The sequence below is a fragment of the Sapajus apella genome, unplaced genomic scaffold (genome assembly GCF_009761245.1).
Source record: "Sapajus apella isolate SASKATOON/1434 unplaced genomic scaffold, GSC_monkey_1.0 scaffold12, whole genome shotgun sequence".
NCBI classification, from domain to species: Eukaryota; Metazoa; Chordata; class Mammalia; order Primates; family Cebidae; genus Sapajus; species Sapajus apella.
In genome coordinates, this window is record NW_022436952.1 from 30,802,780 (window position 1) to 30,815,727 (window position 12,948).

At 48.3% G+C, this 12,948-nt stretch overlaps 1 long non-coding RNA gene across 1 annotated transcript; it reads left to right on the forward strand.

The window, feature by feature from the left end:
* Positions 1 to 7,064: 7,064 nt before the first annotated feature.
* LOC116553349 lies at positions 7,065 to 11,180 on the forward strand. Its single transcript, XR_004269719.1, has 2 exons — positions 7,065 to 7,856; positions 9,577 to 11,180. It is a non-coding gene; the product is annotated as an uncharacterized LOC116553349 (long non-coding RNA).
* Positions 11,181 to 12,948: the final 1,768 nt, after the last annotated feature.

Here is a 12,948-nt window from a genome sequence, read left to right on the forward strand (position 1 = left end):
ATTTTCCAGCCCCTTTGTGGCTTGGTGTGGCCACATGACAAAGTCGTCACCAATGGAATGGGAGCAGAAGTGATGTGTTGCTATTTCCAGGCCTGGTCCTTAAAACATAACTCATGTGCTCCTCCCACTTTTGATTCCTTCTGAAGACATGACATAGGCAGGCCTGTGACCCAGTGTGACCATGTAGACAAGGGCATCACCAAGAGGTGATAGGAGAAAGCTCATGGAGAGTGTTTGGGGTGGAGCAGCCCTCCTACCCACCCTTTACATGAGTAAACAGTCCACTGTTCTTTCAGTCGGTGGACCCTTTCTTACAGAAGCTCAGCCTCTTGCCATAACTAACACAATGTCTCTAGGTGGGTAGGGGCCGAGGGAAATATCAAGTGACTCCTCAATGTTGAGTTTTGAGGGTTTCTGAGGATTAACCTGCTGTTCCTCTCATGAGAAGTTCTGTCTTTTGCCATTCTCCCTGGGTGATGGCTATCAGCCCATTAAAATGTGTGGAAGGTCCCAATTAAAAAAAAAAGAAAAAGAAAAAGGAAGGAAAGAAAGAAGGAAGAGAGGGAGTGAGGGAGAGGGAGAAGGGTAGGAGAAGGCAAGCATGAAGCCAAAGAAAGATCGCTAGGGTCACAGAGCTGTAGGAAATCTTAGAGATCTTGTCGACCTCCAACTTTCCCAGTTAAGTCCCCCATCCCCCGCTTTGTGTGTGTGTGTGTGTGTATATATATATATAGCAGAGACTGGGTTTCACCATGTTGACCAGGTTGGTCTCAAAACTCCTGACCTCAAGTGATCCACCCACCTCGGCCTCCCAAAGTACTAGGATTACAAGCATGAGCCACAGTGCCCAAATCTCCCATTGCCCTTTTAACGGAAGAGGAAATCAAGTCTCAGAGAGGTATAGTCATAACGTAACTGAAACATTTGGGGGTTGGGGAAACAAGCAGGTGAGAGCATGGGGTGCTGTTGTCCAAGGTCCTGAAACTTCTCACACTCCAAGTCATGATTTCTCTCTCTGGGACACTATTCCTGTTTGTTCTCTTCTGGGAATTCTGAACCAAGGAAGAGAAGAGGGGGTCATGGGGCAGAAGGGAGGTCACTGACAGAGACGGGCACAGGAACAGAAGCTGTCAAGAGGCATAGCTGTGACAAGTTTTGAAAGAAGAGAGACTTTTGTTTTGACATTGTTTTCAAACAATGGCTATTGCCTGGAAATAAACCAACCACTCTACAACTGTAACCTAAATATTAAATGACTGAGGAAGAATAAGAAACATGTGTCTCACATGATACAAAGCTGTGCATGTGTCAACATGAGCAAACTAATTCAGATGGGCACATAGAACACAAATGGGAGGGGGGATGAGGTTGACTCTCGTTATTCTTTGTTTTTCTTTTCTTGCCTGATGAAAAAGTTGTAATTTTTACACTGTCAGAAAGCAATCAAAACTGTGATTATGGTTCACAAGTTTGACAGCTAGTTTCATGTACTTTAAGTAGTTCTATTCTGTTTTAGACAATTTGAACAATTTGCTTTTCCCTTGGAAGTTGAGGACAGACTGCACATGCCTTTAATTCCCACGAAACCTGTGGGGAGCAAACCATACAGCTGGCATTTGTTGAAATCTGCTCTAAGCAAGCATGTTGTGCATAAGAACGCATTTATTCCCCATAACAAACCCAGGTAGGTAGGTAGGTAGGTGCCATTACAGTAGATGAAGAAATGGAGTGTCAAAGTAGTAGATACCTGGTCTGAGGTAGTCTGGCTCCATATCCTGCATTTTCAGTCCCTGGCTAGTCCAGTTCTTGGTATCTGACTTGGCCATAGCAGAACCAGACACAGGCTTCCTGATTCCCAGGATAGACCCTTTCCTTCCTACCATCTTCATGTAGCACATCTCAGAACTGGGGTGTGTTTACCAAAGGGATATGCAATGCTAAGGAGTTGCAAAGATCTGCTCTGTGACTGAGGCACAGGACTGGTCTTGGAGGGAAGATCACAGGGAGGAGAGAGTGGGCTTCTCTTGAGACCCGAGCTCCAGCCCCACTTCATGGCCCAGAGAGCTCTGGCCAGGGAAGAAGATCCAATTTCCAGGCATGGTTGAAACCAGAGCTGGGTGCCCCCACCAGCTTGCCTCCTGTGTTCCTCCTCCATGTGTGCTGATGTGGAATAGGCTGAGGGCACAAGGGGAAGCATTGTTCCTGCCCCCACCTTGCGCGACCCAGCTCTCAGTGGAGCGTGGAGGAATTTGTGTAACTTTCCTGGAGGTTAAGAGCAGGTCAGTGCAGGACTGCAGCCCAGGCTACTCTCCCAGCAAAGGGAGCCTCGGGCTAAGCCAGGCGGCCCCGTGGGAACAGAAGCACATACCTGCTGTCCATGCCCTGAAACGGGAGGGCAGCGTGAGCTGCTGGGCGTGAAGATGCAGATCCCAAATCTCCCAGCTGCCTTCCTCCAGCACAGAGGCAGATCACAGAAGCCTGAACTGACAGGGAACCTGGAAACAGGCAACCCAGTGCCCACATCTGCCAGGTGGGCACACTCAGGCCCAGAGAAGAAAGAGGAGCTTTCATGAATCATGTACCTTCCTGAGTGCCATTCACTCATTCATTTATTCATTCATCCAGTCATTCAGAGAAAACTTGTGGTGGAATGCCAAGGGCAAGACACTATCACTATCCTAGGAGGTTTGATGTATTTCTTATTCTGGTTGGCATTCAGGAGAAGCGCTGTGGACTCAAAGAGGGCATGAGATCTTTCCAAGGTCACACAGCTAGTTTGAGGCAGGTCTGCCAGGTGTCAGCCTGAGTCCCTTTCCCCTGCACCAAACATGCAAGCATGTGTATATGGTGTATGGAAAGTCAGATGGAAAAGTGGGTCCTAAGTCATTGGACACGCTTCCTTGTCTCCTGGCAAATAATATGGCAGAGTCAATTTCACTCAACAATTGATTTGGTGTCTACTCTGGGCAAAGTACTTAATTGATTCCTTTCTTCTGGGAAGATTTCCAGGAACCAACTAGCCTCCTGCATTGGGAAGTTAGTCCTGATCAAATCTTTCCTCCTTTAATTTAAGCCATTTTCCCATTTGTCATACACAGGATGTGAAGATAGCTTGCACTTCAAGCAAAGTTCTCCCTCATCACAGGAAGGCAGCCAGGCTGGAATGGGACCATAAATGGGCAATACAAAGGTGTATTCACACTCTGGCACCTGTAAAGAGTCAGAGCCCAGCAGAGATTGGTGGGGTGAATGAGTATACACAAAATGCAACATTTAAGTGGCACTCCAAAGGTTTACAGATGTTCACGTACACTCTTTCGGTCCACAAAGCAATCCTGGAAGGCAGGCACTTTATCCCCATGTCACAGATGGGAAAATCGAGGCTCAGAAAGCAAAAATAGGTTGCTGAGGGCCACAGAGCTCATGGGCAGCAGTGTTGGGATCCATACCTAGACCTCCCAACTACTAGTCCAGTGCTCCTTTTATGACGCCACATGGCTGAGGTACATGTATGTGGTTCTAGTGGGCAGTATTACTATATTACGGTGGCACATGTGTTTCTCTGGCCTTTCTGCAGGGAGGGAAATGCTCAGCTGGGCTGAAAGCTGTTTCTTCCTACCCTGGAGTGGGGGGTGGAAGTAGAGGAGGGACATCTGTCTGGCCAGATGTGTTGGGAGGGAGAGTGAGTTCATGGTTTGGGTTAATGAACCTGCCGCCCACATCACTGGGTGGTGGGAACAGGTGGCCAAGACTGAGCTGACCAGTGGGACCGGGCTGAGCTAGGAGGCACCAGCTGCTGTCCAGATAAAAACGACCTTTCTTAGCTGCTGCTCCCCCAGGGAGAGAGATATGGAGTACCTCATCCCGTGGTCCCCACCTTAGTTCAGGCCCCCATCCGTGCTCAACCAGACCATTACAGCTGCCTCCCAACTGCCTCTGTACCTACTTCCTCCAGTCCTGTGCCAGCTTCGCGTTGCTGGCAGAGCTGTGTTTATATGGCACAAATTAGTTGGTGTCACTTATCTCCAGAGAAGCCTTCAGTCCTCTCCCCTCTGGTGCACAGCCTAAACTCCCAAGCAGGCGCTCACTATTTGGCCCCAACTTACCCTCCTAAATATGACCACAGAACTCCCCTTGAAGTACTCATACCTCAAAGATGTTTCCCACCTTGACTCCTTTGTTCTTGCTGTTCCCTTTGCCTGGGATGGTTGGGTACAGTGACTTGCATCCATAATCCCAGCATTTTGAAGGCCGAGGTGGAAGGATCACATGAGGCCAGGAGTTTGAGAACAGCCTGAGAAACAGAGCAAGACCTTATCTCTATTTTTAAACATGAAATATTGCCACCATGTGCAGTGGCTCACACCTGTAATCCCAACATTTTGGGAGGCTGAGGCAGACTGATCACCTGAGGTCAAGAGTTCGAGACTACCCTGGCCAACATGGCGAAATGCCATTTCTACTAAAAATACAAAAATTAGCCAAGTGTGGTGGCATGTGCCTGTGATCCCAACTACTCGGGAGGCTGAGGCAGGAGAATTACTAGAACCCTGGAGTCAGAGGTTGCAGTGAGCTGACATTGCATCATTGCACTTCAACCTGGGAGAGAAGAGTGAAACTCTGTCTTAGAAAAAATGAAATAAAAGATTGCGTTTGCCTGGATGCCCACCCGCTTGGTCTCTGACATTGATCCCTTCTTCTCAACTTGCAACTCAGTTTTCCTCTTTTGACATTTACCTGCTTCTTACCTTGTGATTCTATGCATTTTATCTCCTGAACTGGACCATGAGCTCCTTGAATATCTCATGTAGTCCCCTCTGGCCCCCAGCATGGCACTTAGTCATGCAAGGGCTTAGGAGCCTATGGTGGGCATGGGAAGGGGCTGGAGAGAGGGAGAACAGGAGGGGTCATGCTCTCAGTCCAGGATCCAGAGCCAAGCTGAACTGGATTCAAATCTTGATTCCACCACTCATTAGCTGTGTGACTTTGGGCAAGTGGCTTTAACATCTGTGCTTCAGTTTCCTCATCTGTCAAATAGGGATATCATTTGCCTCATGGGATTCTTTGAGGATTAAATGAGGTAACAGATTAATAACATTCAGAGCAATGCCTGGCACATAGTAAGTATTCAATAAATGTTAGATGGTATTTATAATTTAGTCACATAAATGGGCTAGATGGAATCTCATTGTCATGAGTTTCAAATGCAAAGTGGGAACTGACATTTATTTCTTATTTTATTTGTTTGAAACAAGGTCTCACCTGTCACCCAGGCTGAAGTACAGTGGTCCAATCATAGCTCACTATAGCCTCTAATTCCTGGGTTCAAGCAATCCTTCTGACTCAGCCTCCCAAGCAGCTGGAACTATAGGCATGTACCACCATAGCTGGTTAATTTAAAAAAAAAATTTTTTTTTTGTAGAAACAGAGGTCTTGCTATGTTTCCCAGGCTGTTCTCAAACTCCTGGCCTCAAGCGATCCACCTGCCTTGGCCTCCCAAAGCACTGAGGTTACAGAAGTGAGCCATCATGCCTGGCTTCATGAAGAACTAACATTTATTGAGCACCTGCACTTTTCCAGGCAGGGTGCTTGGCATCTCCATGTGCTTCTCCTCGTTCAGTCCTAACAAGGATGCTGGGAAGCATTCCCATTTTTCATCTAAAGAATCTGAAGCCCAGAGAGGTTGCGTGGTGGGCCTGTGGACACACAGTTGGGAAATGGTGGGACTGAGGGTCAGCCCAGATCTGTGTGTAATCCCAACACTATTAGGAGGCAGAGGTTGGAGGATTACTTGAGCCCAGGAGTTTGAGACCAGCCTGGGCAACACAGTGAGAACCCATCTCTACAAAACATTTAAAAATTAACCAGGCATGGTAATGCATGCCGTAGTTCCAGCTACTCAGAAGGCTGTGGTGAGGGGATCACTTTAGCTCAGGAAGCTGAGGCTTCAGTGAGCCACGATTGCTTCACTGTACTCCAGCCTGGGTGACACAGTGAGACCCTGTCTCAAAAAGAAAGGAAGAAAGCGGGGTGGGGAGGAAGGGAGGAAGGAAGGAAGGAAGAAAGGAAAGGAGGGAGGGAGGGAGAGGGAGGGAGGGGGACAGAAGGAGGAAAGAAAGAAGGAAGAAAAAGGAAAGAAAGAAAAAGAGAAAGGGAAAGAGAGAAAGAAAAGAGAAAGGGAAAGTAAGAGAGTGAAAGAAGAAAAGAAAGAGGAGAAAGAAAAATGAAAAAAAAGGAAGGAAGGAGAAAGAAACACATCTTTGAAGGACAGTTTAGAAACCCTTGGCAAGCCGCCGGGCGCGGTGGCTCAAGCCTGTAATCCCAGCACTTTGGGAGGCCGAGGCGGGTGGATCACGAGGTCAAGAGATCAAGACCATCCTGGTCAACATGGTGAAACCCCGTCTCTACTAAAAATACAAAACATTAGCTGGGCATGGTGGCGTGTGCCTGTAATATCAGCGACTCGGGAGGTTGAGGCAGGAGAATTGCCTGAACCCAGGAGGTGGAGGTTGTGGTGAGCGGAGATTGCGCCATTGCACTCCAGCCTGGGTAACAAGCGTGAAACTCCATCTCAAAAAACAAAAAAAGAAACCCTTGGCAAGCCTTGAAAATGTGTATAATCTTAGAATCTACAATTCAACTTCTTGGAATTTATCCTAAGGAAACACTGAAAGATGTACCCAAGGGTATATGTGCAATGATGTTTATCTCAGTACTATTTATAATAGCAAAAAATGGAAATGACTTAATGATCCATAAATACAGAACTGGTTAAATCAATTATGCTTCATTCATGCAATGAAATCATATGCAGCCATTAAAAGTGATGCCTGGGGCATGGTGGCTCACACCTGTAATCCCAGAGCTTTGGGAAACTGAAGCAGGAGGATCACTTCAGGCCAGGAGTTCAAAACCAGCTTGGGCAATATAGTGAGACTCTGTATCTGCAAAAAATAAAAATAGAAAAATTAGCCAGGTGTGGTGGTGCATGCCTGGAGTCCCAGCTTCTCGGGAGGCTAAGGTGGGAGGATCGTTTGAGCCCAGGAGTTTGAGGAACTATGATTGCACCACTGCACTGCAGCCTGGGCAATAGAGCAAGACCCTGTCTCAAAAAAAAAAAAAATCTGTATCCATTGACATCAACAGAGCCCCATAATCCATTAAGTTTTAAAAAAGATTACAAAAGATTGTGTAGAGTATGCTTCATTTGTGTTGAATTGTATACCTAAGTGTGTACTCCCAGGAAGGAGTCTGGAAGAGTAGTCTCCAAAATTTCTGGGTGTTAGGAAGTAGATTCTGTGGATTGTACCTTCTGTGGGTAGCCAGTGCCCAGTGACCATCTGGGCTTGCCACATGGCCCCAGTTCTCATTCTGATGGAACTGACCTGCCCTGGGATTAGGGTGACTGGCTGTGCCCTTGCATAGGCTCAAGGGGATTGACTAGGGGACCACATCAGCGTGGATTATTCTGGAGATCCTGAGAAAGATTGTGTTGCATAGCAAAGCTCTCTAAAACTTACATGGTGTAAAACAATAACCATTTTACAACCAATTCTGTTGTCGGGAGTTTGGAAAAGGCACAACTGGAATGCCTTATCTCTGCACCTTGATATCCAGGGCCTTAGCTGGGAAGTTACAACTTCCAGCTACAAATGACTTGACCAGGAATCAGCTGGAGAGCTCTTCATACCTGGAGTCACTGGAAGGCTGGGCTTAGCTGGAGCTGTCGACCGGAGAACCTACACATGGGCTGCATATAGCTTGGACTTCTGACAGCTTGGGATCCAGTTCCCAGGGGCGGTGTCTTTAAGAGGGAAGACTCTGGAGAGTATTTCAAGAGACCAAAGCAAAAGCAGGTAGGCTTCTGACTTAGCCTCAGAGACCATGTCAGCACCACTTTGCCACGTTCTCTTGGTTGCAAATGAGTCACTAAAGCTAGCTCAGATCCAAGAGGAGGGGAATTAGATACCACCTCTTGATGGGGAAGTCACAAGGTCACATTGCAGAAAAGCGTGTGAGACAGAGATACCATGTGGCCTTCTGCAGAAAAGACAATCTGTCATAGTCTTTCTTCCCTGCTGGACCCAAAGTTTAGAGATGTGAGATCTGGAATAGCTGTAGCTGCCCTGGAATCACAAAGGGGAAGCCTGCCTATAAAGCCAGCGTGGAAGAGAGCCAACGGATGTCAGAGAGTGACAGAGGGAGATGGTGTGAGAGAGAGAGCAGCTCCAGAGGACATCGTTTGAGCCTGACCATGCTCCTCTGTCCCAGGAGCCAATAATCCCTTACACTTAAGCTAGTTTGAGCTGTTTTCCACCATGAGTAGAAGAAATAGTTCTAATCAATACAAGAGGATTTTACAAGGATTTTACTACTTTTTTATACTTTTTCATTAAAAAATTTTTTTCTTCTTCTTCTTCTTTTTTTTTTTTTAAGAGACAGAGTTGATCAGGCTCAAGTACAGTGGCATGACCAATTATAGCTCACTGCTGCCTCCAACTCAACGTCAGCCTCCCAAGTAGCTAGGACCACAGGCACATGCCATCACACCCAGCTAATTTTTATTTTATTTTTTCTAGAGATAGGGTCTCACTATGTTGCCCAGGCTGGTCTTGAACTCCTGGCTTCAAGTGAGCCTCTGGCCTCGGCCTTTCAAAGTGCTGGAATTACAAACATGAGCCACTGTACCCGACCTACTTTTCCTTATTGCTTGCATTTTCCATAATAAGTATGTTGTATTTTTGGTGTTATAAAAAAATATTTTTGAGACAGAGTCTTGCCCTGTCACTCAGGGTGGAGTGCAGTGGCACAATCCCAGCTCACTACAGCCTTGACCTCCCAGGCTCAAGCTATCCTTGCACCTTGAGTAGCTGGGACCACGGGTATGCACCACCAAGGCTGGCTACGTTTTAAATTTTTTGTAGAGAAGGAGTCTCATTATGTTGGCCAGGTTGGTCTTGAACCCTGGGCTCAAACAATCCTCCTATCTCAGCCTCCCAAAAAAGTGTTGGGTGGTGTGAGCCACCGGACCTGGCAGACATTTTAATTGAGCAGCCATTTGTGAGTCACTGATGGCAAACACCCTGATTTTAATCCCCTTGCATTTTGGATCAACCTGAAAACTAAATACTTTGCCTACTATTGTCTTTTGTTAAAGCGCAGCACCTCCCACTGCCATGCCACCACCCCTCACCACTTCCTAAATTTTCTCTAAGATTCAAGCACTTTCCAAATGTTCCATTCAGCGCATAGTTATCTGGTGTGGTGGCCTCTGCACGGCGTGGTTCCTGGCCTTCAGAGACCTCAGTCTAGGCAGGAGACAGAAATGAACAGAATCGTTCTGGTCAAGGGCTCTAAGTTCTAGAATGGAAGAACAGTGTGCTGTGGGAAGAAATGGAGAAAGGAAGGAGAATTCTTACTAAAACAGAGCCGAAGGGGGCATTTCAGGTAGAGGAACTGGCCTGAGCAAAGGCCAGGTGGTAGAGCCACACAGGATGTATGATTTGTGTGGTTAGCATGATGCAAAACAGGGTAGCCGTGAATGCTGGTCTAAGACGTTTTTGCTTTATTCTTAAGAGAATGAGGAACCACTGGAGGGATCCAAACAGAAGTTTGTGATCAGATTTGAGTTGGGAAGGTCATCCTGATGGCAGTGCAGACAGAGGATGAGAGAGACCCGAGACCAGGTAGGTGGCCGCTGCAATAGACTGAGCAGTCAGTACTGAGCCCTGCATTGCCGTGCATCCTTACAGCCACTCCGTCTTAAGCCCCATCGGGGAGCAGCCATTCTCTCCTGCCTCTGCCCAGTGCCTGTGCTTGAGGAGAGAGGTCATTCTGGTCTTCTCCAGAGCCATGCTCTGACCTTGGTCAGAGACCTCGTCCTGCCAGAGCCCCATTTATTGATCTGGCTTCTCCACTACACCCAGGTCATGGTTCTATTTAAGGTGTGTGGGAAGTAGGAGCTGTCTCTCTCTACCCTCATTTAATCAACCTGACTGAGGAATCGCCAGACTGGAAGCAAGTCTTCAACTATTAACAGCTGAAAATAAAACAAGAACAGCCACATGGATGACAAGACAGTATCAACACTTTGCATGGATTGTCCAATTTACTACTCTCGGCAACCCCGTGAGGTGGATGCCATTGCCTTGCCCATTTCACAGATGAGAAAATGGAGTCTCTGAGTCGTTCATGCAGTGGCTGCTCACTTTAGGGCCTCCAGGGCATATCTGGCCTCCAGTAAGCCATGGCCTAAAGAGTCCACACCACAGGCTCATGAGGTCCTTGGTCTCTACAGCGTGGAATGCAGTGGCCACTTTCTACTGCTGCCTATTTGTCCAAGCTTGACAAGAGCGTCCCCTCCTGTAGTGATCCCAATACCCCCATCCTTGTCGCCACTCCAGGTTTCCCCACTCCCTGCCCTCCTCTGCCCTAGCATGCACCCAGCTGGCTGCTGTGCCACGGTTTGCTTGCCCGTCCTAGAGGGTGAGCTCCCCAAGGACACGCAGACAGATCTCACTCGCCCTGTGGTTCCACGCCAGCAGAGAGGCTCTCACTGAAGGCGTCAGATGTTGAAGTTTGAGGGGGACGCCTTGCTGCCCTCACTGCTTTGGGGCCTTCCAGCTTTCCAGAGGGATGGGCTGCCTCCCCATCCTCCCTCCGAAACCTGCATGGGGGACTGAGAGGGGCTTTCCCAAGCAGTGTGTCCTCGCAACGTTAAGATCACGTCCCTACCTTCTGTCTTTTCTTTTTCAAATAAGTGTCCAAATTCAAAGGCTGTGATAAGCTTTTGCTAAAGAAAGGCTGTAAACCAGCTCAGACTCACATACCAGGGTGTCCAGCCCATGACCCACCAGGAGAAAAGAAGGAGATTGAAGGAGGGAAAGGGACAGAGATGGTCACCAAGCTGAAGGCAGATGAAGAAGTGAGAGGGAGAAAAGTGCCTTCTTGCTGGGAGCCTCCCTTGTGTCTGGAATGATCAGAGATGGGGGAGAAACAGTACAGCCTTCAGCAGATGAAATTGAGCGGTTGTGTTGTGAGGCGGGCTCTGGTACTTAAATGCAATAGCTGATCTAATCACTAGTCTCGTTCTCTGGGAAGCTTTTTGCTGCATTTTAGCACAGAAAAGTGTTGTCTTTCTTTTGTGTCTCGAGCTGCTATTTAAGAAAGCAAAAAAAAAATCGATATGCCTTCTCTGGCTTTCAGTCTTTTTCCCCCAAAAGGTGTTTCTTTGGGGAGGGGGAAAGGTAGGGGGTGGTGAGGAGCGTTTTTGTCATTCATAAGCCATGGTGACAAATCCTTGACATCATTCGTGGTTCCTATCGATCAGCTCCGTCCGCGGCACCAGAGGACAAATAGAAATCATTTGTCTGTCTTGGCTCCCAAACAGCCCGAGACAAAGGGCTCGGCCAGCAATCAGCAGCTGGAGGTATTAGCAGCGGGTCAAGTTCGGAGGTCAGAGGTCAAACAGGTTGTCATCAGTTTCTCACAGCTATCAGAGCAAGGGCAGGGGAGGGACAGAGTAAAACCCACCAACAACACAGCTGGTTCTTATTAGCCAAATCCTCCCTGTAAAGAGAGATGGCCCACTGCCCCCCACCAGGGATGCCCTGGGGTGCAGGGTTTCAGGGGTTGGCGGCAGGGCTGGGAGTGTGAGTGGCCAAGGAAGAAAAGAAGCAAGATCTGAGCTCTGCCTCTCGCTGTGTGTCCTGTGCACCCTCCCAAGGGAAGCTCTGAGTTATTCTGTCCTGGGCCCTGAAAAAGAGAGTGGGATGGGGGTGGCGGGGTGGGGGTGGGTGGGAGGGGTGGGGGTGGGGAGAAAGAGAGAGATTCCTCAGGTTTCTCTGGGAGTCCTAGCAAGCAAGTTAATCTTGTACAATTGGAAGTGGCTTAAATGGCCTGGGAAACAGGGACAGAGCAGGGCACAGTTGAGTCATGTTAAGTCCCTGATTACACATCACCTGTTTTGGTTTCTCTTCCCACCCTCAAGATGAGACCCAATTCTTAGGGCAATTAATCTAGAGAAAGATATGGAAGGTTGAGGGTGGCACAGCCAGCCCCAGTGGAGTGTCACGTATGGCCAGTGACTGGGAAGTGAGGAGAATCGTGACAAGTAGGGTGGCATCTGACAGCTCTTTGCACGAGCACTTGCCCTCAAGGCTCTGGGCCTGCTGCAGCCGTTATCTCACTGAAGCATCCATGGGAGCCCTGGGAGGGTCTATTGGTTCCGTTTCATAGATGGGAAGACTGAGGCCCTGAGAGATTAGATCACTAGTATCACTGAGGCCACAAAGCACATATCTGAAAAGTGGATCCCAGGAAGCAAAGGAAGGGGAACCTTTGATGGGATCCCCTCTTCACTTTTCAGTGAGTACAAGTCCAGCTGATGGGAGCATGTTGAGAATTCTGGGTGTCTGATCTTGCAGCTGCTCCTTTGGCACACCCCCAAGCACCCAAGGACTACATTGACTTATAAGGATGAAAAGACCCCAAATTTGAGCTTGCAGTTCCAAGGTTGACCCCCGCGAAGGGAGAGAAAGGTAATTCAGGAGGTTTGGAGCCCACCAAGGTGGAACACTTAGAGCCTGCACTGGCCCAGGCTGGAAGGCAGGACCTCACCACAGGAGGGAGCAGGTTTAGTGCATGTCTGGAGACACATGGGTGGCCTGTAACCCACAGGCGTCTGCTGGAATAGGGACCCTTCTCAAGTCTAGGGGACTCCAGGGGACGTAGGACACATTTTAATGAAGATGAGTTGGGAATTCTCTGATGTACCTGTTACTTGTTCCAACTCTCTCTTTTTCTTTTCCTAAGAGGTGGGGTCTCACTATTTTGCCTGGGCTGGTTTCAAACTCCTGGGCTTGAGTGGTCCTCCCACCCTGGTCTCCCAACGTGCTGGGATTATAGGCTGGAGCCACCACTCCAGACCTGTTCCAGCTCTCTAAGGAA